The sequence below is a fragment of the Cyanistes caeruleus genome, chromosome 7 (assembly GCF_971803275.1).
Source record: "Cyanistes caeruleus chromosome 7, bCyaCae1.hap1.1, whole genome shotgun sequence".
Lineage (NCBI taxonomy): Eukaryota > Metazoa > Chordata > Aves > Passeriformes > Paridae > Cyanistes > Cyanistes caeruleus.
This window is the reverse complement of record NC_141707.1, coordinates 38760622-38781910: the sequence shown is the minus strand read 5'-3', so window position 1 is coordinate 38781910 and position 21289 is coordinate 38760622. Positions and strand designations below refer to the sequence as shown.

Here is a 21289-nt window from a genome sequence, read left to right as displayed (position 1 = left end):
AGTGCAAACAAATGCTCTTATGTCTAACTTAATGTCTTTTATGTCTGAAAAAAATTGAAAAAAGGATTCAAATTAGGAATTCAGGGATAAACTTTGGGATATTGCAATAGGGGGGGCTGTCTTTGCCATGTGATCACTTTTTTATTCTGAATTCCAGCTCTTTCTCTTCTAAACACATTTGCTTCTTGTCAGTCTAAACTAAAAATTCCTTTAGCAGAGGCTTCACGAGGCATTTTTTGTGTCCACAGTGCATTGATTTCAGCCTTCTGGCTGTAACCAATTTGTTTCTGGTTGCATGTAGTTCTTGTATTCCAATATTGGGTGTAGATTGCCTTAGTTAGCAGACTTTGTCAAGAAATACTCCTGAAAATAATGTTAATCATTATTCTGCCTTCGTTTTGCCACATATTTAATTTACAATAGATTAGTGCAATGACTTCATTGTAGGTATTTAGAGTAGATTAGTAAATTCATTTGTGCTGATTGAGGCCCCATTGATTTGTGATGATTGGTTCCATGGAATATACATCTGACCTGAAAAAGTATAACCGTGCCAGGGCTGTCTTCCTGTTATAATTGTATGGACTTCTTCATTGGGTTATGTGGACATTATTGCAATTGAGCTAAAATAGGTCTGTTTTTCACTGTGCACAATTTAGTCATGCATCAATACATTTTTAATTAAAAGTGTATGACAGGTAGAATAGTAGAGTACTCCACATAATTTTCTAAAGCAGGCCGTTCCCTCAAAGACAAGTAATCGGAATCTGTCTCATTTCACCGGGAATGTATGATTTTTTTTTTTTTTATTAAGATATGTGATTAAGCATCTAAAAACTTTCTGCCAAATTGTCAGATTTTGGTTGTAAACACCATACTGTGAATATTTCAAGTTTATAATAACAAAGTGAGATTCTTTTTGACAGGAGGAGAGGAGGAGTTCCCTGGAGAGGCTGATGAGCTCATTTTGTAGAAATAGCCTGCATGTTTGGACTTGGGATCACCTGGCTGGTTGTGTGTCAGGGCTGGAGCCACTGCAGTGGATCCAGGAATGGCACTGGGAGAGCTTCTCCCAGGTTCAGAGCACTGGAAAGAGTTTGTTACTCCTGCTCCTTTTCCTTACCCAACACCATCTAAGGAACTGGAAGAGTGTTTCATGCCAAAATGGACAAATCATGAGATGCTGACTCGTGAGAGCCACAAAGGGTGTGGCTGCCCCTGGATCCTGGAATGTCCAAGGCCAGGCTGGATGAGGTTTGGAGAATCCTGGAATAGTGGAAAGAATCCCTGCCCATGGCAGGGGTGGAATGGGATTAACTTTAAGGTCCCTTCCAACCCAAACCAGTCTGGGATTCTGTAACTCTAGTGGGGCAGATCCTGAACTACCTCAGTAGTGCAAACAGCTGTTGAAGGATTTTGCCCCTGAAATGGCTTTAAGATGGTTTTATGAGGATGTAAAACAATTATGATGATAAAAAAGCTTTATCAGCCATTTGTCTTCCTCTGGCTTAAATACCAGAGCTGATGCTGGAGCCTGGAAAGGCTGAGAGTCTTGAAGTAACAAGGAGTTGGTAAAAGCTGGATGAGGCTCCAGAGTGTCCTGAACCATGGCTGTGTGGCTGAAACACAGGAATAGGTAAAAAAATAAATATGATTCCATGCCTGTGCATTCCCCTTGTCTCTGGTAGAAATCTGGTCTAAAGCAAAATGAAAGGTAAATATTAATTATGAAGGTAGAGGACTTAAAGGAATAAATGTATAAGTCTATATAAATGGAGAAATAATAAGATTTGGGCACCCAGAATAAAAAAGAAAGCTAATTAAAAATGAAATATTTTCCCTTATTTTATTGAATGAATTTAAAAATCACCAAAAGCTTTTTTTTTAAGGCAAACCCAAAACTCTCTGCTCAGATTCATTGCTCTGATAGATGTGAAAAAAAGGACAAAGCTGCCTATGTATCATTTCTCCAGTTAACATTTTCTGCAGTTTCCTCTTATTATTTTTCCAGACAAAGGCAAAAATGATGAGTGGTATTTCTGTGTCCTGATATTTGGGCAAATTATGATTCTGGTTGTGTGAGTGGTGTGGAAAAGCCATCGATGCTCTCCCTGCCCACATAATATTTCTGCAGTTCTGAGTGTTTAATGAGAGCACCCTGGAGGAGTTTCCCTGATTCTGGTAGATTAAGGGTCTTAAGTTTAATATCTACATGAATTTTAGCATGGCATCCTTTTTCAGAACTTCCCAATTTCCCTTATTTCCCGTTTTTTCCCCCCATTTAACAACCAAAATCTTTGTAGTAATGCTACCACCACTTCCACTGGCTACCAGAGGCAATTGGGCTTTCATCTGCTCCGTGAATTAAAAGAGGTTTGGCCAGCAAAAGATGATGAACTTGTCCTGTGTTTCATTATTTTTGTTTTTGTTATTTTTGTTTTATTATTTTTGTCATTAAAATATCAAGAATGAAGTAAACCACAGCTGCTACTCGTTCATGTTCCAGGATATCGTTTTTCAGATAAATAATTTGGTATAAATTTTGGAAGAGTTCAAGGCAAGGTTGGATGGGAGTCTGAGGAACCTGGTCTAGTGGAAGATTCCCTGGATTGGAAGGAGATGGGCTTTAAGGTCCCTTCAACCCAAATAATTTTATGATTCTCTGATTGGACTGCTCTAATTATCTTTCCTGTAGATGTTGTGGCCTGGAAGACCACAAGGAACACGACCAGCTGTGATTTGGAACTGCTTTAAAAAGCTTTCTCCTGGCTGTAATTGCACCATGGTGGCTGAGGGAGGAGAATACAATATCCTTAAAAAATCACTTTCCACTTAGCTAAGTGTATAAACTCTATCACTCATTAATAGTAAATTAGTGGATGATTTTTGCAGGAAGTCATTAGAGTGCACGCTTGAGGTTTTGGGTGGCAGACATTGCCATGAATGTCTGGATTGTTAAAAATTCTTTCATTCCCATAGCTCTCAAATCCAAAAATTCCAAATGAAACACTTTGAATTATGACTTTTGAATTCCTGTTATTTGTTTTCCAACAGAAATGGAAGGCAAAAAAATCCCTGTAAGTTTAAATGAAGTATTTGTCTTTGTTTTCCTTCAGTTTTCTGTACTAAAACATTTTACTTTGAAACTACATTTTTTATAATATTTAAAATATTTATTTTAGTGATTTGCTTCCTAAATTGTGGTTCTCATTTAACATAATTTTGTTTGCTCCAGAATTGTGCACTCTTGTTCAGACACAGGAAGTGCACAGTGAGATTCCTCTCTGCTCTTAGGTGTGCTGCTGTAGTTACACTTGAAATACTCAATATTTGGGTAGGATAGCCTCCCTCTTTTTCCTTTTTTCCATGTACATCACATCAGAGGAAATATGGAGAAAACTTGGAATCAGTTTCATTCTTTGTGTGTCCACCTGTACCCCCCACCTCAGAGAGCAAAAAAATCCCCCAAAACTCAGATTCTGGATTTATCAGAGAATTCTCTCATCAGCTTGGAGAAATCATGCAACCTCCCCACGTCTCTGTGAGATGAAGATAACACATTATTTCTCTCTCTTTTTCTTGGTTTGACTGAAAATTTCTCAAGGCAGAGCTGCCCGGGCTGTGTCTGTGCAGAGAACGTCTCACAATGAATTGGAAGTTCGGCTCCAGGCACATCAGCATTACTACAATGCAGATTAATATAGTTTTTTTCCCCCTCTTCTTTCATTTCTTTAAAGAAGATACAATCTACCTCTGCTTGAGCTCTGCCTGAGGTATGAAATAAGTGTAAAAGTTCACGTTTTTAGCAGCAAGATGTTTCTTAATTAGAGCTCTTCTTATCAGCCGACTTCTTTTAACCATTTAGATTTAAATTTAGTCAGGGTCTCCCATCTGCCATAATCTTTTAATTTTCCCCCCCATTATTAGTGTATCTGAATTATGTGCATTTCTTCGTGGGTTGCAGTGCAATAATTCTTCCTCCTAAGTAATAATGGCAGAGGGAAGATGGAAAGGTGCATTCTGCTCCTGATATGATGAATATTAATTTGGTGCAGAGCAAACAAGATCTGCACTTGCAGGAGAACTTAGCCCATGACTTTCTGGAGTGGGGAGAGATTTTCTACAGAAACCTCTAAACATGAAAGGACACCCCCCATGTCCCCCAGAGATCCAGGGAAACCCCTAATTAAATGAATTAGAATATAAGGGCTATAAAATTACGTTTCTGCTCTGCCACAGCAGAGTTCCCAACCCTGGGGACATTGTGGAGCCAGTGATCAGAAGTATAAATGAACTCTGACTCTGATAACTTCGAGTCCTAACAGAGAAAGAACGGTGGAAAGTTTGCCAGAGAGGCCCCAGAGATAACAGTCAGAATTATATAATGTGCATATATATAGGACAAAAAAAAAAAAAGACAGCGATTTTCTCCTTGGGGATGGCAGCTTCAACTTGGAATGTGACTTCAGTGAAATTTGTTGTGATTTGGAGACAAAACTAATGACTGCTGGCCAAATCTGGACCCTTGCATGGAGGCTGCCTGGCCGGGGATTTGCAGGGATGCTGTTTGCAGGAGGCAGAAGCACATCAGAGCTGCTTTGTAGATATTGCTAAGCCCCTTAGTTCTCTCCGAAAGAGGGGATTTGGAGCAGGGAATCCTTGGAATTGACACATTAATTTTCTCCTGTCCATGGTCTGTGCTCAAACTTTTGCTTGGGAAACGAAGAGATCGCTGCCTTTCCTCCTCTTCGTGGGTCCAGGCTACTCCTGCTCTGACACTGAACAGGGGAAAATTAAACAAACCAGAACAGACCAAGTCAAAAATTAAATAATTTCTTTAAATTTTATTGAAGGATTTCTCTGTGAAGGCTTTAGAGCTTTTTATACATATTTAATTTATGTTAAAAGCACAGCACATATTAAAATATATCCCCAAATGTATACAGAATTGCCTATTCCTTAGCAGCCCAGAAATATTAAAAGGAAGGCAACTCTTTTTTGACATTGAAAACTTTTTGGAGTCCATCTGCCAAGTTTAGGGGCAAATTTTATCTTTGGATGTGCATCCTGGTTTGTTGTCATGCTAACCTGGAGGGATACAGTATGCACTGAAATCCAGCAGACTGTCTTTATTTTGAATGTTATTTACAAAGCCCGTGGAAAATCTGACATTCATCAAAAGCTACGGCTTGGCCATGCTGAACATTTGCTTTGTTGTAGGGGAGAGTGGTCACTAATCCTTGATTGTCTTCTGAATTATTTGAGGACTTAACTATAGTTAAAATGTGACCTGAAACCAATGCCTTTAAGGGAGATGAAATTGCTTGGCTGCCACAGAAATACCAGTACAAGTCAAGAAAATCAGTTGCTTTCTCTAATCTCCTTTCCTTTGGAAACTTTGCTAATGAGATCAATTCCAGAGACAGTTGCCTTGATCCACAATGGTAAAAGTCTTTCTGTCGGCAGCTAAATAAAGCGGGATAACCTGAAGCTATGTTAGAAATTGGGAGTATAATGTGAGGTGAACAGACAACCTGGCTTTGCTGAGGCAGAGCAGAGCCCTGAGTGTGTCAGATTTGGTTTGACTGCTAAAAATGGCCTCTAACTGTGCTTTTACCAGGACATCCTCCCCTTCTGTCCTGCTGCAAACCAGAAACCTCGGCCTTCATCAGCCTGACAGATGTGGTCCCAGCTGGTTTTGTAACTCAGGGGTAGGTAGGGGGGAAGAAAGCACTGGGAAATATTCCCTTCAGCTCAGCCTTTAAGGGCTCAGCTGAAAAATCAGATCTTTGAGCATATTGGGGGCTAATTGTCCACTCAGTGTCTTTCTGTGGGCTCTACCATCGGCAAATATTTGTTTTGAAAAACAGAAATGAGGCATTCGGTTCAAGGTAAGAAAAAACCTCAGAAAATATCCCTGGCAGATCCTGTTTTCCTAGGCTAAAACTAGGGGTGGAAATGTATTTTGGGGGTTGAAATTAGTTGATCATTAAGGTCTCTCTTAACCCTCTTAACTCTCTTAATCATGGAATGATTTTATTATATTAATATATAATGTAATAAATATAATATAATATAATATAATATAATATAATATAATATAATATAATATAATATAATATAATATAATATAATATAATATAATATAATATAATATAAATAATAAATATAATATAATTTCTATAATAATTTTATTCTAAAATATAATAATACATAATGTAATATGTTATATACAATAAAGACACTTTTATTTTAATATTCCATAATTTAATATTCTATAATTTAAGATAATATATATTCTGTAATATATAATAATACATTATATAATAATAACAATAACAATAATAATTTATATTATATTATTATAATCCCTGGTAAACCAGAGGGCATGTGGGTCCTGGATTATGCCCCACCCAAGCATTCCAAACTCTTGGAACACTTTTGGAAGGAGCAAGAGATACATGGAGAATAAACAGGAATTATGAGCTTGGGCACCTGTTTGCAGTGGCGAGGTTGAGGCTGAGTGAGGTCTAAGGGATTCTGGACATGGTGCCTCTGCAGAAATGTGAAAAGCTGGGATATCTTTTCCTTAGCAATTTTTCAGTGCAGAGGAGCAGAATTAAGGATGTTGGTTGTGTTTTTCCCTAATAACAGGCCCTTTCTAAAAGTAACTCAGCATAACTGTTATAAACAGGTTTTCATATTGGGTGGGCAAAATAATGCAAAGTCCCAGTGATCTCATTCTTATCGACTTCTATCATATAATTCTGTGAAAAATTTTGAAATTTATTTACTTTTCAAGGCTGCAATTACAAATGAAAAAGGTGTTTTTATTCTTTTTTTTTTTTTTTTTTTTTTTTTCTTTTCCCCCTGTATCTTATTAATGAATTTTATCTCATTAGGAAATCCTTTAAAATGCTTGGATTGCTATCCTGGAGAATTAAGTCTTCCATTTATCGACAGAACATGTGCAGCTTTGGCACGAGGGGTGTAAATCCCCCACTGTGTCCTGTCAATGCTTCCTGCCTTGCTGGGGAGAATCACATCCAGAGAGGATTGCTCAGACTGTGCAGACACCCTGACTCTGACCTGACTCCTGAGGGGAGTTTGCAAGAAGGGAGAAAGAGGTTTCATGAGCTCAAGAAATATATTTTCCTTGTTTTAATGGATAATGTACATTCCATAACCTTTTTTTTTTTTTCCTCCCTTTATTTTTTTTTTTAAGTTACATATTCTACAAACTCACTGTAAGGCGACATTGCCAATATTATTGAGGTGCTCCTTGATGGCCTAGAAAATCTAAACAGCAATAATTTATTCATTTTGGAGCTGGTCAGGCAATAAAATCAAAATAGTAACAGCTTGTGCCTTAGTATTTGTAAAAAGGAAATACACCTAAACCCAAATTTAATGCAAATAAAATGCAAATAAATGCAAATGCAAATAAAAGCTCATAGAGAATTTTTGGCCACATTCTCAGCCACAGGTAATTGTCAGACCTGCAAAGTTGTAAGGGTATAAACCCACTGAACATCAGTTTAAAATGCCTCTAACTCTGAGAACCCCACGCTTCAAGGATGCTCCTGTGCAAGGCTGGGATTAAACCCCCGTTGATTCAAGCACTTCTGGGGAATTTCTGCACCCCAGTAAATCAATCACCAGTGCATCAGCAGAGGAAAGGACCAGGTTTCCCAAGAAAATTCCCAAGGAAATGCTGAAATGGCCCCTCTGCTCTCTCCCAATTTTTTTGTTTTGATTATTAACACAGCTCAGTGTTTTCCTCTTTTCTTCAGTGGAAGGAGAGGCTGGCACAAAAAAAATCCTCATGAATTCTGATGGATGTTTGACTGATAAGGAATGCAGAAGGTTTGGGGATAAGAATTTACCTAATTAAGGCAAGAAAAAAGCAGAATTAAGTGGTAAAACTCATGTTTGTTACACCAGCCTCTAGGATTTAGTCATTGCTTTAAACCACAGATAAATCAACAATTATTTGCCCAGACCAAAGACTCTGCTGGCCTGATTTGTACTAAAACTTAGGAGAGCAAGCAGAGATATTTGTGGAGAAAGGGCAGCTGCTGGGAACAGACTGAGACATTTTTTACTGTGGGGTCTGAGATCCTGGGATGTAAACTTTGCTCTCACTGAATTAAACTGGAGCAACAGCAGACTCAGTTCTGTAGCTCTGCACAAGGTGCAAACTGGACTCTTGTTTGGTCACTGGGCCAAAGGACAGTTGTTTTGTGCTAATAAAACTTTATTTTATTGATCTGCAGGAGACACCATTGGTCCAGAATGTCCATATTTCTGAATTTAAGCGTGTATGTTAGGAAAATACCCATAAGCAGAAGAGAGGATAATTGGCATCATATGAGTTAGCAAATTTGTAATTGGAAAGACGTTTATTATCAGTCCAGAGGTTCCATTTTGCTGTAAATTCAGGCCTATTTTGTTCCTGTCAGATATGAGCTCACGTATTATTACATGACAGACCTTTGAGTAAAATGATACATTTTCCTCCAGATCAGGCTGTCTGGCCTCAGCAAGTTTATTCAGGCAGTGGAAATCCCTTATTAAATACATTTTTCAAAACTTGCTGCACTACTGTTTATTTATAGATTACAGGGGAGATAATCAGTGCTTTCCACTCATATTCGCTTAGTTCTTCCTAATGATACCTAGTCACACTCAGTCATGGTCATGCATACTCTGTTCCACTCACAGTAAATTCCATTCACAGTAAATTTGAATTCACACTTCATAGTCAATCATTTAACTCATTCACATCAGTCACACTGAATCAATACTCCCTCTCTCCCCCCCTTTTTTTTTTTTTTTTAATGCTCATTCCTTTCCTTTCACATTTACTCTTGAACATCTGCAATCATCCTCGTTTGCTTGGTGTCTATCCTTAGAGCAAGAACGTAGCTGTCATTAATGGTAAGCCCTCTGTAGCTCAGAAATTAAGAGGGTTATTGCAGGGCCAGGCAGGCACTGGGGAACCACAGGTGCTGCTCAAATTTCTTGCTGAGGGGCAACTAATCTGAGGTGATGTCGTGCTCCTGATTTTTGGGGTGGGAATGTCACACCCACGTGTGTGTTACCTCGTTCCACGCAGAATAACCTCCTGTGTGAGGCTCCCTCAGCCTCAGGTTGGTTGTTTTCATCACCCTGGGGCTGCACAATTAAGGAAGGTCGATGCTGCCTTTATTTTCTTTTTTTCCCCAATTTAATTTGATTCTAAACAAAGGTGAAATACTGTGAAAGGAGGACGGGAGGCTGAGGATGTTGTCGTGGTCAGGAATCATGGAAATGAGTCCTGTGGTGAGTAGAACAGGGTTTATTTAATAAATAGGATTTTACAGAATTTTATAGTTGCCAACTCTTTTGCCTCTGTGGTACATCTGAAACCTGAAGAAAACCAACCCACACCCTGTTCAGACAGGTTTGGTCCAGTGCCTCTGGTCTCAGGGAGCTGTTCAATGCAGGGCTGAATGGGGGTCAGAAAGGATTGCAGATACATTTGTGCCTTCTTTTCCTCCCAGATGGCATCAGGCAACTGTTCTTCTGTGAAGGCTTTGAAGTCAAAATGCTAAAGACACCTTAAAGCTCTAAATTTCCCGTGGGGTATTGCAGCACGGAAGTCACCAGGAAGATATCCGGGAAGATTTCCAGGGCTAGGATGTGCAAGAATTTTAATGCAGATGTTTTAACCAAGCATTGAATTTACTGATGAGGAAGATATTAATTTTCTTTTATTTTTTTTCCCCCCTTTGTTTATGTCTATATCAATAATTGACAGCCAAAAAAAAAATAGAGGCTGTATTTAACCCAAGGACACCTCTACTGAAAATTCTGCTTGTTTATGGACCACAAAAATAGTGAGAAATGGGGGGAAAAGGGCAAGGAGGAAGGTGTAAAGGCTTTGAGGAAATTGCTGCAGAAGTACTGGTGGGTAAATCCTCGGTGTGCAGAGCCTCTCATGGCACTCACAAGTGAGGAAGGAGAGACAAGCCAGCCCTACTCACAGCATATTGTGACTCCCAGGGCAAGGAAAAAGAAACTATTGCATTGAATTAATAGCTTTGTGTTTGGGGACAAAAGAGCACATCCCATGAGACGCAAAAGGATCGTGTCTATCCTCTTGAGATTGGCCTAGGAGGAGAAAAAGTACATTTGATAGACTATTATCCTAATTTCTGTCCTGAAAATCACAGGCCGCGGACAGTGGAGCATCAGCTGCGACCTCGGAGTCGCAAACCTGAAGTAAAAGGCTGTAACTGGGTTCTTCTCTTCTTTATTCTGTAATTTCTCCTTAAGAAAGAAAGAGAGAAAACAAGACAATTACATGCTCTGAGGAGTCACAATAATCAATAGCAGAAGCCAGCAGGGAAATGGGTCTGGATTGCTGAGGCCTGAGGGGAAGGAACACGATGCTTTCAGGACACTCAGATTTTGGGGATGAGCACCAGACCCCTACATGGCACCAGCTACGGGGGGCATGGCAGAAAGGTGCAGATGGCATTAAAATAACATTTTCAGGCAGGATATGACTGTAAAGTTAACAGTGGAGGGTCAATTTGTGTTTCCTGGTCTCTAGGGTAGCACCAGGGAGATTTTTTGGCTCATTTTTTGCTCTCTTGGTAAATTTGTACCCTAGAAATGATAACGATAAGAAAACAAAATGAGAAAGGAAGAGCTGACCCATAAGCAGGAAGAAGTGGACAACTTCCATAATGTCTGTATCAATAGTTCCTTTCACCCCCACCAAAATATTCTTTGCACCCTCCAGTTGTTTTGTTTTAAGGTTTGGGGTTTTTTTTCAGCCACGTAATCATTAAAAAAACATTTCTGTGTCAATTAGTGAGGTGCATTTGGACTTTGGTCCCTCAGTGTGTGCTTAGCAGATGTTCACAGAAAAGCAAAGTTTACCCAAACATTTCTGAGGTTGGAGTTTGTATATACAGCCTCTCTCTTTTCTTTCCAAAGGGTACCATATTAACAATTCTTTTCTCGCCAGTATAAATATTTTTCCTGCAATTAACTTCACAATGCTGCAACACAGATACTTGAAGAGGGTGTACTTATCCACTGCAATTTGAGTCATCCCTTTACAGTAGCACCCACCCCTGATGTATTAGAAATCAACTCAATTTTTATTGAAAAAAAAACCAACATCTAAATATGGGAATAATTCCCCAACCTGTTTGTTTTGAAAAGTGCTTTGCCTTCTAACAGGGCGGCCGTGGCGAGCATCTATTAGCTGTGCTTTACTTTGTTTTCCTTCATTTTTTATTTTTTTTTTTCTGAGTCACTCTTTGATTTTCAAAACATTTTTGGTCATCCACAGACTCCAAGTCTCCTTCCAGGAGAAACACTGAAGAATCAAGTGCATCTCTCCTTGCCTTTTAAAATTACCCTTCAGGGCAGTGCACACACAGAGTGACCCTGGCTTTTGACAAACCTTTGCTGAACAAAATGTAACAAGCCCTGTATATTGTGAGCAGCATTTTCTATTCTGACAGAGACAGCTCGGTAGCATTTGATGTCTGCTTGCTGGTCATAGATAATGGTGCATCCTGGGACCATTGTCATCCCTGTCAATAAGAAGGCCTGGGGGGACGTTCAACAAAGCTACCTTTTGATTCACCGTTTTCCCTTCCTTCCCAAGACATTTGTAAGCCCGTGGTCAGCCAGGTCACTTTATTTCATTCTGATGTGCCTTGATAATAGCATCATGTCTGACAAAAAATTTTGACAGACCGTCGATGTGTGTTTCTTTGGTTCCTGGGTTGTTTTCTATGCCTCCTCAATGTCAAACAAGCTTTGAAAGCTACTGATTATGTTTGTTTGGACTGAATTTGACAAGATTCCTATTCTTTGAAGCAATTAAGCTCCTGAGGATGGATCTTGGGATTTGAGCTAATTTTTTTAGCAGTGCAGGAAGCAACCAGAGCACATCCCATGCTCTGGTGCTTTTTTGTTGTTTCAAGGTTGTGATTTCATTATACCTTTAGAAATACCTCAACCCAAAGGAAACTTTTAAGCTTTAGAAGAAAATCAAAAAGGAAAAAAAAAAAAAAAAAAAAGAGAAATGTGCAGCTTGAAACTAAAAGTTTTGCATATTTATATTTTATCAGAAAATGGCAAGTTTGTCAAGCTCAGGTGGTGAAATCTCTGCAGAATTTAACTCTTCTGAGGCCACATTCTGCTGTCCACTTGCAGAACAGGTTTTAGGAGCTAATCTATGCTTATGAAGAGATGGCAAATAAAGCATTTTGCTCAACTGGCCACAGATAACAGCTCACAGCCTGGCTCCCTTATTGTTTAAATTAGTTGCAGGCAATTTAGCTTATTACAAATGGGAGTTAGCAGCATTTTTAGTTTTATCAGTTAGCTTAATTGTTAAGTGGTGTTGCTGGAGTTCAGCAAAGCATCTCCAGAGCTGCACAACCATTTTTTTTTTTGGCAGTCACAGATGGAAGTTTGCATCCTGCCCCTGTAGCAGTGGACATGCAGCACAAACACTTTTAATTGGCTGAGGGCTTTTCTTTTTTTCCTTTGGCAAATAAGGATTAATTTATCACAGTTCATGCAATACTAAAAAAGGCAAATGGTAATTTCCCATTGCAGAAAAGCAAAAAAACCCATAAAAGGCCTTTCTGTTCTGTGCTGTGTTTTAAGGTATTTTTGTAGCAAGTTTAAATATATTTAATGTGAAGTCTTTATCACTGCACAGCTGAAATGATCTTCTGTTTTGTAAATAACCTTTAGGAAAAAGTCACATTTTTTTTCATATTTGAAGATAGTTAAGGCCATATCCCATCTTATGACTGAAGATCTGGAGGTCCCTGGAAGTTTCTCAGAGTCTGACAGCAGCTGGGCAGGGATTTTTGTTTTTACATTTCAGGAGCACCAGGATTGCTCCAAATCCACAGGGACAGGCAGCTTTTGGAGCTCAGCTCTCCATTTTTTCTTGGGAATCATCAATGAAAGGAAATAAATCTGAGCTGGAATCACAAAGATGGAGTGACCAGCTGCCCTTCAGGGTGTGCCCACACCTGCAGGACATTCCTGTGTCCCCTCCCACCAACACCAGGTCCACCTTCCTGGGCTGCTCCCCTTCCAGCACGGTTCTGCCTCTGGCCTCTACAGCCAGAGGAGGCAAAAATTCCCTGCCTCAGTTTCCCTGGAGATGGGAGCAGGCTGTGAGTATTAATCTTCTTTTCAAAGGGATTTGATTTCTCCTGTTGGAAGCTGTGCATTGGTACCAAATGTAAACCAGATTATTTTCCTTTCTATTAGAGTTTGTGTTTAGTTTTAATATTATGACTGAAGTGACAGCCTCTGATTTTCATACATTTCTGCTTTCATTCCCAGTTATTATTTAGGTTATATTACCTTCAAAACATGTTTTTATGGAGTTATAATCACTATAGATGAAAAAGCAGCTAATAGTTACCTACAGCAAATTTATGCATTTTTCTTGCTCATAACCTATCAAAATTGCAAATTTTCCCAAGGAATTGATCTCCTTTCACATTTGGCCAGGACCTTCCCTTTCTCTCCTACATTCTGAGTCAGGATAACCATTTCTGTCCTCAAAATGCCCCCAAAGCTGTGTCTGAAGGCCTCTAAAAACAAGGACCAGGATCTAGAAGAATGGATTGGTTTTGTTTTCTTTTCCCTGGTATTTTTTTCAGGAATACAATATTTCCTTGGAATTATTACCAATGCTTTTCTGTCTTTCATATTCAGTGCCTTTTTGTCAGGCTATCTATAGTTCTTCAGGGCAGTATTGTCTAGTTATTCTTTCATATTAAATGATTGGGTTATTACTTTTACGTCTTTAGAATATTTCATTTTACTGATTTCTCCATATTAAAAAGATGATAAATTATAGCAGCTATTAAGGGCCCAATCCTGAATTCTTAATGTAGTCATTTCCATTAAAGTTCCCCCTGACATAGATTTATATGGAATCTGATAAATTTCTGCTTGGCAAATTCCTAGAGAAACTACAGAAACCTGAATTAAATTAGTCTGTTAAAATAATCAACACGAGCCCAATCTGGTCAAGGGAGGGGGAGATGAGTGTGTTCTGCTCATTGCAGGACAGGAGTTAATGACTAATTATTAAGCACCAAGATGGGAAAAGCGCAGTGGGATTTCCAGGCACATGAGGGATTTAGGACTGAACCCTATTTTTGCTTTAAGCCTTACTTGTCCACGGGGGTTTTTTCCTCACATTTCCAATCTATTTTCTTCTATGATGAGAAAAATGGAGAAAGATTAATTTCTCTGTTAATGGCAATTCTGGAATAGTCCAGGGCACAGGATGGGCCCTTCCTGGGTGGGGTTTGAGCTCAGGATGTGTGGGTCCCATGGTGATGCTGACTCACTTTGGGTGCCTTGAGCTGGACCTGGAGACAACCAACATTAAAATGAGATTTCCCATGGCTGACACAGGCTCTCACTTTGGCCTGCAAAGAAATCTTTTAGCAACATCTCAAACAATTCACTGCTCTTGCTTTTTGGAGCAAACCTTCCCAAGCCAACAAATGGACGAACCTCCAGAATTTGGGTTTGAGAGAACCCTTTCTCCATGCTTTTAACAAATTTGCAAATTAATGAGTAAAACCCATGCTGTCCTTTGTGAGATCCAATAATGGTGTGATACCATTGAGGAAAAAAATCCCAAATTTTTGTTCTAGATCCTTTCTTATGACATGATGAATTGTTTTTTAAATGTAAAGATCAACACAGAATGCAGTACTATATTTTTTTTTTTTTTTCTGATATGTAATAGTTCAAATGCCAAGCACAGGTCACAAATGGTGAAGTCCTTATTTGTACCATAACCATATTGGAAATAAATGCATTTTAGGAACCTCCAAAGGTTCATTTAAATATGAGTTGACCTGCCATATTGAGAATGTATCTTGCTCTACACAGCTTCCTAAGAAGCAAAATGTTTTTTTTCAAATTTCTCCTTAAAATTTTTTGATGACACAAAGTTTATTAGCCATAATTTTATAATTTAAATTACACTTCAGTTAGTCTCGCTGGAATTATGTACTTAATTTTATATTTAACCAAACAAAACTCCTACCTGTATTTTGCAAACTATTATAATGCTTCTCTTTTTCAAGACTATATTTTTATTACTTAGAATATCCTGTTTTTCAAGAATATGGTGATTTTCTGAAAACTTCCCAGCAAAGCAAACTCTCTGTCCTTTTGACCTAATTCTGAGCAATTTTCATCCTTATTCTGTCTCTAGAGTTTAAGCATTTTAAATGATGAAATTTCTCATTCTGTTCTGCCCTTTTTATTGTTGTTTATTTCACAGGAAATTTTCAGATGCTTGATAATAAGTTGGCCACTTAAAACACCTCAGGACAGAGCACAGGGGACAAACATGGACAAATTCAGTACTTTCATGGGTAACAGTGTGATGTAATTAATACTAGAAAACAAACAGGAAGACAGGATATATAATTGTGTTTGTTCCATTTGAAAATAAATACTTTAATTTTGAATATTTAAAAAAAACCAAACCCAAAACAGTTAATAAAATAAGTGCTTGTTTGGCCTAAATTGTTTTTTTTTCACCCCATTTTGCTATTCTACCTTCTGAGTTGGAGAACAAATTCTTTACTGATCTCTAGATATGAATGTTTCTTCCATTTCATGTTCTTTAATTTTGCTTCAGAAGAAACAAAGCACAAAGGTAGACTTACCAGTTTGTCAGTTTAATGAAGTACTTAATTGAGCACAGGTTTCTTAGAAGGATCTAAATTTCAAGAAGAAAGAAAAAGTCCCCTCCAGACTAATAATTGTCTATGGCAGGGATACCCTTGGCAGTGGAAGCAGGGATTTATCTTGAGTTGGAATGAATTTTCTCTGTCAATTGGCATCTGAAAAAAATTCAGCAGGGAGAGTTAAGTGACTAAATAGTTCTCCAATGACTGAAACAAACGGATAATTTAACGAAAATCTTTTGAATGTCACTCAAAATTCAGTCTTTGGCGTGGTGTCTCAGATTTTATAATACTGTACATATGTGGTGCTGGGCTGTTGTTTTTTCCTTTCAATCTAAGCTGAATTTGAGGTTTTGTTTCATAAAACTATATCCCATATCTATTTAACTTGATCAGTTCCAAATGTTGACCATTTTTGGTGTGTTTAGGAGGAACTTCATCGACTATTAGGTCTAAACCAAGGGTGGCTTTTTAATTATAATTTTAATTAATCAACAGGGTCTCTGGGTTATGGAATATCCTTGAGCCTTCACGCATGGCACAAGTCATCAGAATGAATTGGTTGAAATGTGGTTTTCAACCATCCTGGGCTTTTATAGGGTATTAGTTTTGGAAAAAAAAATGTGTACTCTATAGTTTACTTTGGCCTGACAGTGTTTATCCTGTGTGTTTGTAGAAATAAACAGGAAAACCCTTAAACACTAACAATCCTATTTGATTCTTGATGCTTCTTGGCAACTAATCACAACAACTCCTTGGTGAGGTCCTGTGTATGACATGTAAATATTTGACAGAAAGGTAAAATATAGATATCTGAGCCCCTTATATATTTAATGATCCCAAACAAATTCTTGGACAATAGGCAAATAGCAAAATGTCACTTGTTTGGAAGAGGGGAGGAAGAAAAATCCATGAACAAGCTGTTTCTTTCTTATATTTGCAATTATTTTTCTTGTAGTAGTTGTTACACACTGTTAATTAATATGAAGGTTAGATTCACTTCATTTTAGTGCTACATTTGTACAGACATTTAACAAGGCCAGGTGTGCTTTTATTTCTGATTATTTTTACGAATGAAGGTTTCTCCAAGAATTTCTGTGTTTTTGTTTTTTGCTGTCTCACATCAGAGGCTCTGTCAGCAGCTCAGAGCCCTTGTTTCACCAACATCAATTCCACCTCTTGTTGTGATGTTGGGCAGCCCAGGTTCAAGCCCTCTCTCTGCTCTATGAAAATGAGAATATTGCCTAAACCCTGTTCTGATCACGACCTGCAGAATTTCCCACCATCCCTAATTATTTTGCTTTTATTTATATAAATACTTGTGCACTCAGTAATTTCATACACCCATTGCCACTCCCTAAATCTATCTTCTCAATAACATTTGATAATCTTATGTGCTTGCACTCTGAATAGAGATTGAAAAATTGCAAGGGATTTTATTTTTTTACCTGCCTGTAGAGTAAAATTTCTTAAATTTCCTCTTCCTTAACCTCCTATACCTCATATACTGCTCTCCCACTTTCCCCCTTTGCCTGACCTCGACCTTTGCAGAATCACAGGATCATTTTGTTTGGACAACACCTCTGAGATCAAGTCCAACCTCTGGCTGATCACACCCTGTCAACCAGATCATGACTCCCCCCCATCAGAAAATTTCTAATACTGATTGACTTGGAATGGGAAAGCTGTAACAGGTTTGTGGCCTGGATTATCCTCAAATCCATGGATTATATCCTGCCCCTCTGGAAGTGCCTCACAGTCTTCTGCTCACCCTGACACTTGAAATGGCAAATTCTCTCCTTGGTACCAGAATTCACAAGGATTTATTTTGCTTAAAAAAAAAAAAGTGTGTTGTCCATGAAGAATTTGTTGGAAACTATTCCTCAGATACTTAGTGGGAATTATAGAAATGAGTGATAATATGAGATCAAAATGAAACTTTCAACAAAGTGGAGTTTCTTAAGAGAAAACAAAGCAGTTGGAAGAAAAAGGCTGATGTGTTTGAAGCCACAGCTAATGCAATAAGAAAAAAAAATAATTAAAAAAAGTCTTTGAAAGCATTGGTTTAGAACTGCACGAAGCTCAACAAAGAGTTTCTAATATGGAGAGCAGGAATTGTTGGATAATTACATTGACGATCTAGAAAACAAGCTTAGGAAACGAGGTTTGTGCGTGGCTGAGGAGTGCTGAGGGATGAGAGATTGGGGACGGGGAAATTTCCCCACCCCTCATTTTGTCTCTGGTTTTTATGCTGCATTTTGAAGATGTATGGAACATGCAAATCAGCTGTGACTGCCATTTGCTTTGAAATGCTTCACATTCATTTCATTCAGGCTTTCAGAGAAACCTCAGCCAGCACGTCTTCCCAACAGAAACTTTGATTTGTATTATTTTTGGTGGCTTTATTTTTTTCCTTCCTAAAGGTTACTGCCACTGCTGGTTTAACGGTGTTTATGTGATCTTATAATAAGTGTTATCACTTTGTATAATTATTATGTGTGATTAATCCGGTTCACACTTGAAAGCTGTGGGTTTATTTTTTTTTTATTTTTTCATTTTTAACCAGAGGGTATGTCTTTAAGCCTTTGTGTTGTTCACTTATAATGATAGCTGACAAGAGTTATCATAAAGAAGGAGGAGGATGGAAACTGGAATAAATTGCAGAGTGAAGAAAGATTTCTGGGAATTTTTGTTTAGATTATCATCTTCTACAGTAATTCTTGAGAAAAATGGTGGATGCAATGTATTGACCTGATAATTTGGTGTTTTGCATGGATTTCTGTAGCAATCAGGTTATGCAAGAGTTTGGAAGAACGTGCATTGTTCAAATTTTTGAATGGCCTTTTGGAGAAATTCTACCTGTTTTAAAAAGGATTCTTTAAAAAATTAGATTTTTAATCTTTTAACAAGTGTGCATTATTCCCAGAATGAGAGTCTGGGGGTTTATGATTAAAGAAGATTTAGGACCTAAGATGGCAGGGGTAGGGAAAACTGCTTATTTTTTAGGCTGAATGGATTCACATGGGTCTACTCTTCATGGAGAACTTTGACCATTTCATAATGTTCTCCTTTAAAAATCATGATTACTGTACATTGACTCTGCAAAGATTGCAAATTTTTGTTACTGAGAGTGGAATTTCTGTATGATAATGAAATGCCAGAAATCCCAAAGTGACAAAAACCCCTCCAGAAGTAACAATGGTTTTATGGACACCTCACGTGGTTCTCAACCTTCACCAGTAAATGTGAGTCTTAAATTGGCTACAAATAATGCACTTTATAACAATAAATATAATATAAAAATATAATATAATATAAATATAATAATGTCCTTCATAACAAATAATGTCTTGCATTCTGAGAGACAAAATCCACCTGGTTTGTGATTCTATGCTTTAAAATTCAGTCTTTGGACTGAATTTGTTTGGAAGTTGAGAATTTTTTTGATTTCCGAAGCTGCAATTGCTGCAAATTTTAAAACTGGAGTTTGTATTACTTGATATCATTGTAGAAAATTGTTTTTGTTGTTATTTGAATTTGTACCACAAATGATTTGACTCTTTCATTTAGAAACGAGCACTCCAAATACAGACCAGATCCCAAACAAGCCAACAGTGAGAATGCCTTTATAAGCACTAAAACACTCATTTTAACTGACTCAAAGCTGAAAGGAGTATCTGTAAGAATTATATATTTTTGAGTACAGTGACACTGATTTATTAAAATTCATTTTTATGTCTTTTTACATATATAACACCTTCATACTGACTTCAGACTTTGAGCTATTTAAAAGAACATTTACAACTTTAAAAGCTAGTTAAAATTCCCTAGTCATCTCCAGAGTTTCCACACTCCAGGAGCCTGAACTCTTACAAAATGCATTAAGAGAGATATTCCCCACATTAATGAACAATCAATATTTCATATATAATTGTTTCATATGTAACTGCAGGTTAAAAAAGCTAATCCCCACAACCAGATTAAACCAATTAACTTGGAGTGTGTGGTTTTCAAAAGGGCTCTGGAAACTGAAGCATGGGGCAAATGATGTGATGAAGTGGGAAATATATTTGTATTTCATCAAAGAAACATTTATGTCAAAGATGTTTATAGTATTAAATATTACTTAGAGGGGGAAAAAAAAAAGATTTAAGCAGGAGATTTAACCAAAGTGTGTGAAAAGTTTGGAGAAAATTTTTCTGGCACTTTTTAATGTCTTTTTAAAAAGACATTTTTAAAATGCCCATCATTGTCTGGCAATGATTTTATGAGTCCATTTGTGGCTGTGCATTGTTCACTGCACTTTCAGACCAAATTCTGTCCTCTTTGACCCAGGTTGGGGAAGCATGATTTGTGCAGAAAGGGTATCGAGTGCCTAATATCTATAACATTTATGGTATCATCAAACTTAAATTATAAAATTGTTTCAACTTAGACAACATTTAACATTGATTTATTGATAGGAATCAACATATTTTTATTTCAAGAAATCATTGCCTTCAACTATTGTTGCCTATTAAATAAGAAGAATTTTTCCATTTTTTACACAGACTCTAGTTTGCTATTCTCACAGGACAGCAAATAGATTAACTAAAATCTGAAAAGAAATTTCACAGTTTGGAACTGGAGTGTGCAGCAGTCACAGCGCTTCAATCTAATTATAGTAAAGTTTAGTCCATAATGGGGAGGTTGTTAAATTAACATTTGTAAAGTTTGCTGTTAGTGAGGGCTGACCCTCAAAAAGGTAAGGAATGGAGATCAGGGAATCATGGAATGATTTGGGGTGGAAGGGACCTTAAAGCTCATCCAGTTCTACCCCCTACCATGGGCAGGGACACCTCCCACTGTCCCAGGCTGCTCCAAGCCCTGTCCAGCCTGGCCTGGGCACTCCCAGGGATCCAGGAGCAGCCACAGCTGCTCTGGGCACCCTGTGCCAGGGCCTGCCCACCCTCCCAGACAGGAATTCCCAATTCCCAATATCCCATCCATCCCTGTCCTCTGGCACTGGGAGCCATTCCCTGGCTCCTGTCCCTCCATCCCTTGTCCCCAGTCCCTCTCCAGCTCTCCTGGAGCCCCTTCAGGCCCTGCAAGGGGCTCGGAGCTCTCCCTGGATCCTTCCCTTCTCCAGGGGAACATTCCCAGCTCTCCCTGGATCCTTCCCTTCTCCAGGGGAACATTCCCAGCTCTCCCTGGATCCTTCCTTTCTTCAGGGGAACATTCCCAGCTCTCCCTGGATCCTTCCCTTCTCCAGGGGAACATTCCCAGCTCTCCCAGCCTGGCTCCAGAGGGGTTCCAGCCCTGGAGCAGCACCGTGGCCTCCTCTGGTTTTGCTCCAACAGGTCAGCATCTTTCTTGTGTTGGGAAATGTTTAGTTTAATCTTCCCTGACCTTGCAGAGCTGCTGCAGAGCTTTTCTAATCAGACATGTGTGATCCATTTCCAGGCTTTAACTGCAACAATGCTGAGATTTTACCATTTTCTGACCTGTGTGCCTGAGGAGTTGGTAAATCTTCAGTTCCTTGATAT

The 21289-nt window shown here is 38.3% G+C and overlaps 1 long non-coding RNA gene across 1 annotated transcript; it reads left to right on the top strand.

Annotated features, from left to right (window-relative positions):
- The first annotated feature begins 9281 nt into the window (after positions 1 to 9281).
- LOC147652323 (uncharacterized) lies at positions 9282 to 11763 on the top strand. Its single transcript, XR_015289171.1, has 2 exons — positions 9282 to 9324; positions 9546 to 11763. It is a non-coding gene; the product is annotated as an uncharacterized LOC147652323 (long non-coding RNA).
- The last annotated feature ends 9526 nt before the right edge of the window (positions 11764 to 21289 follow it).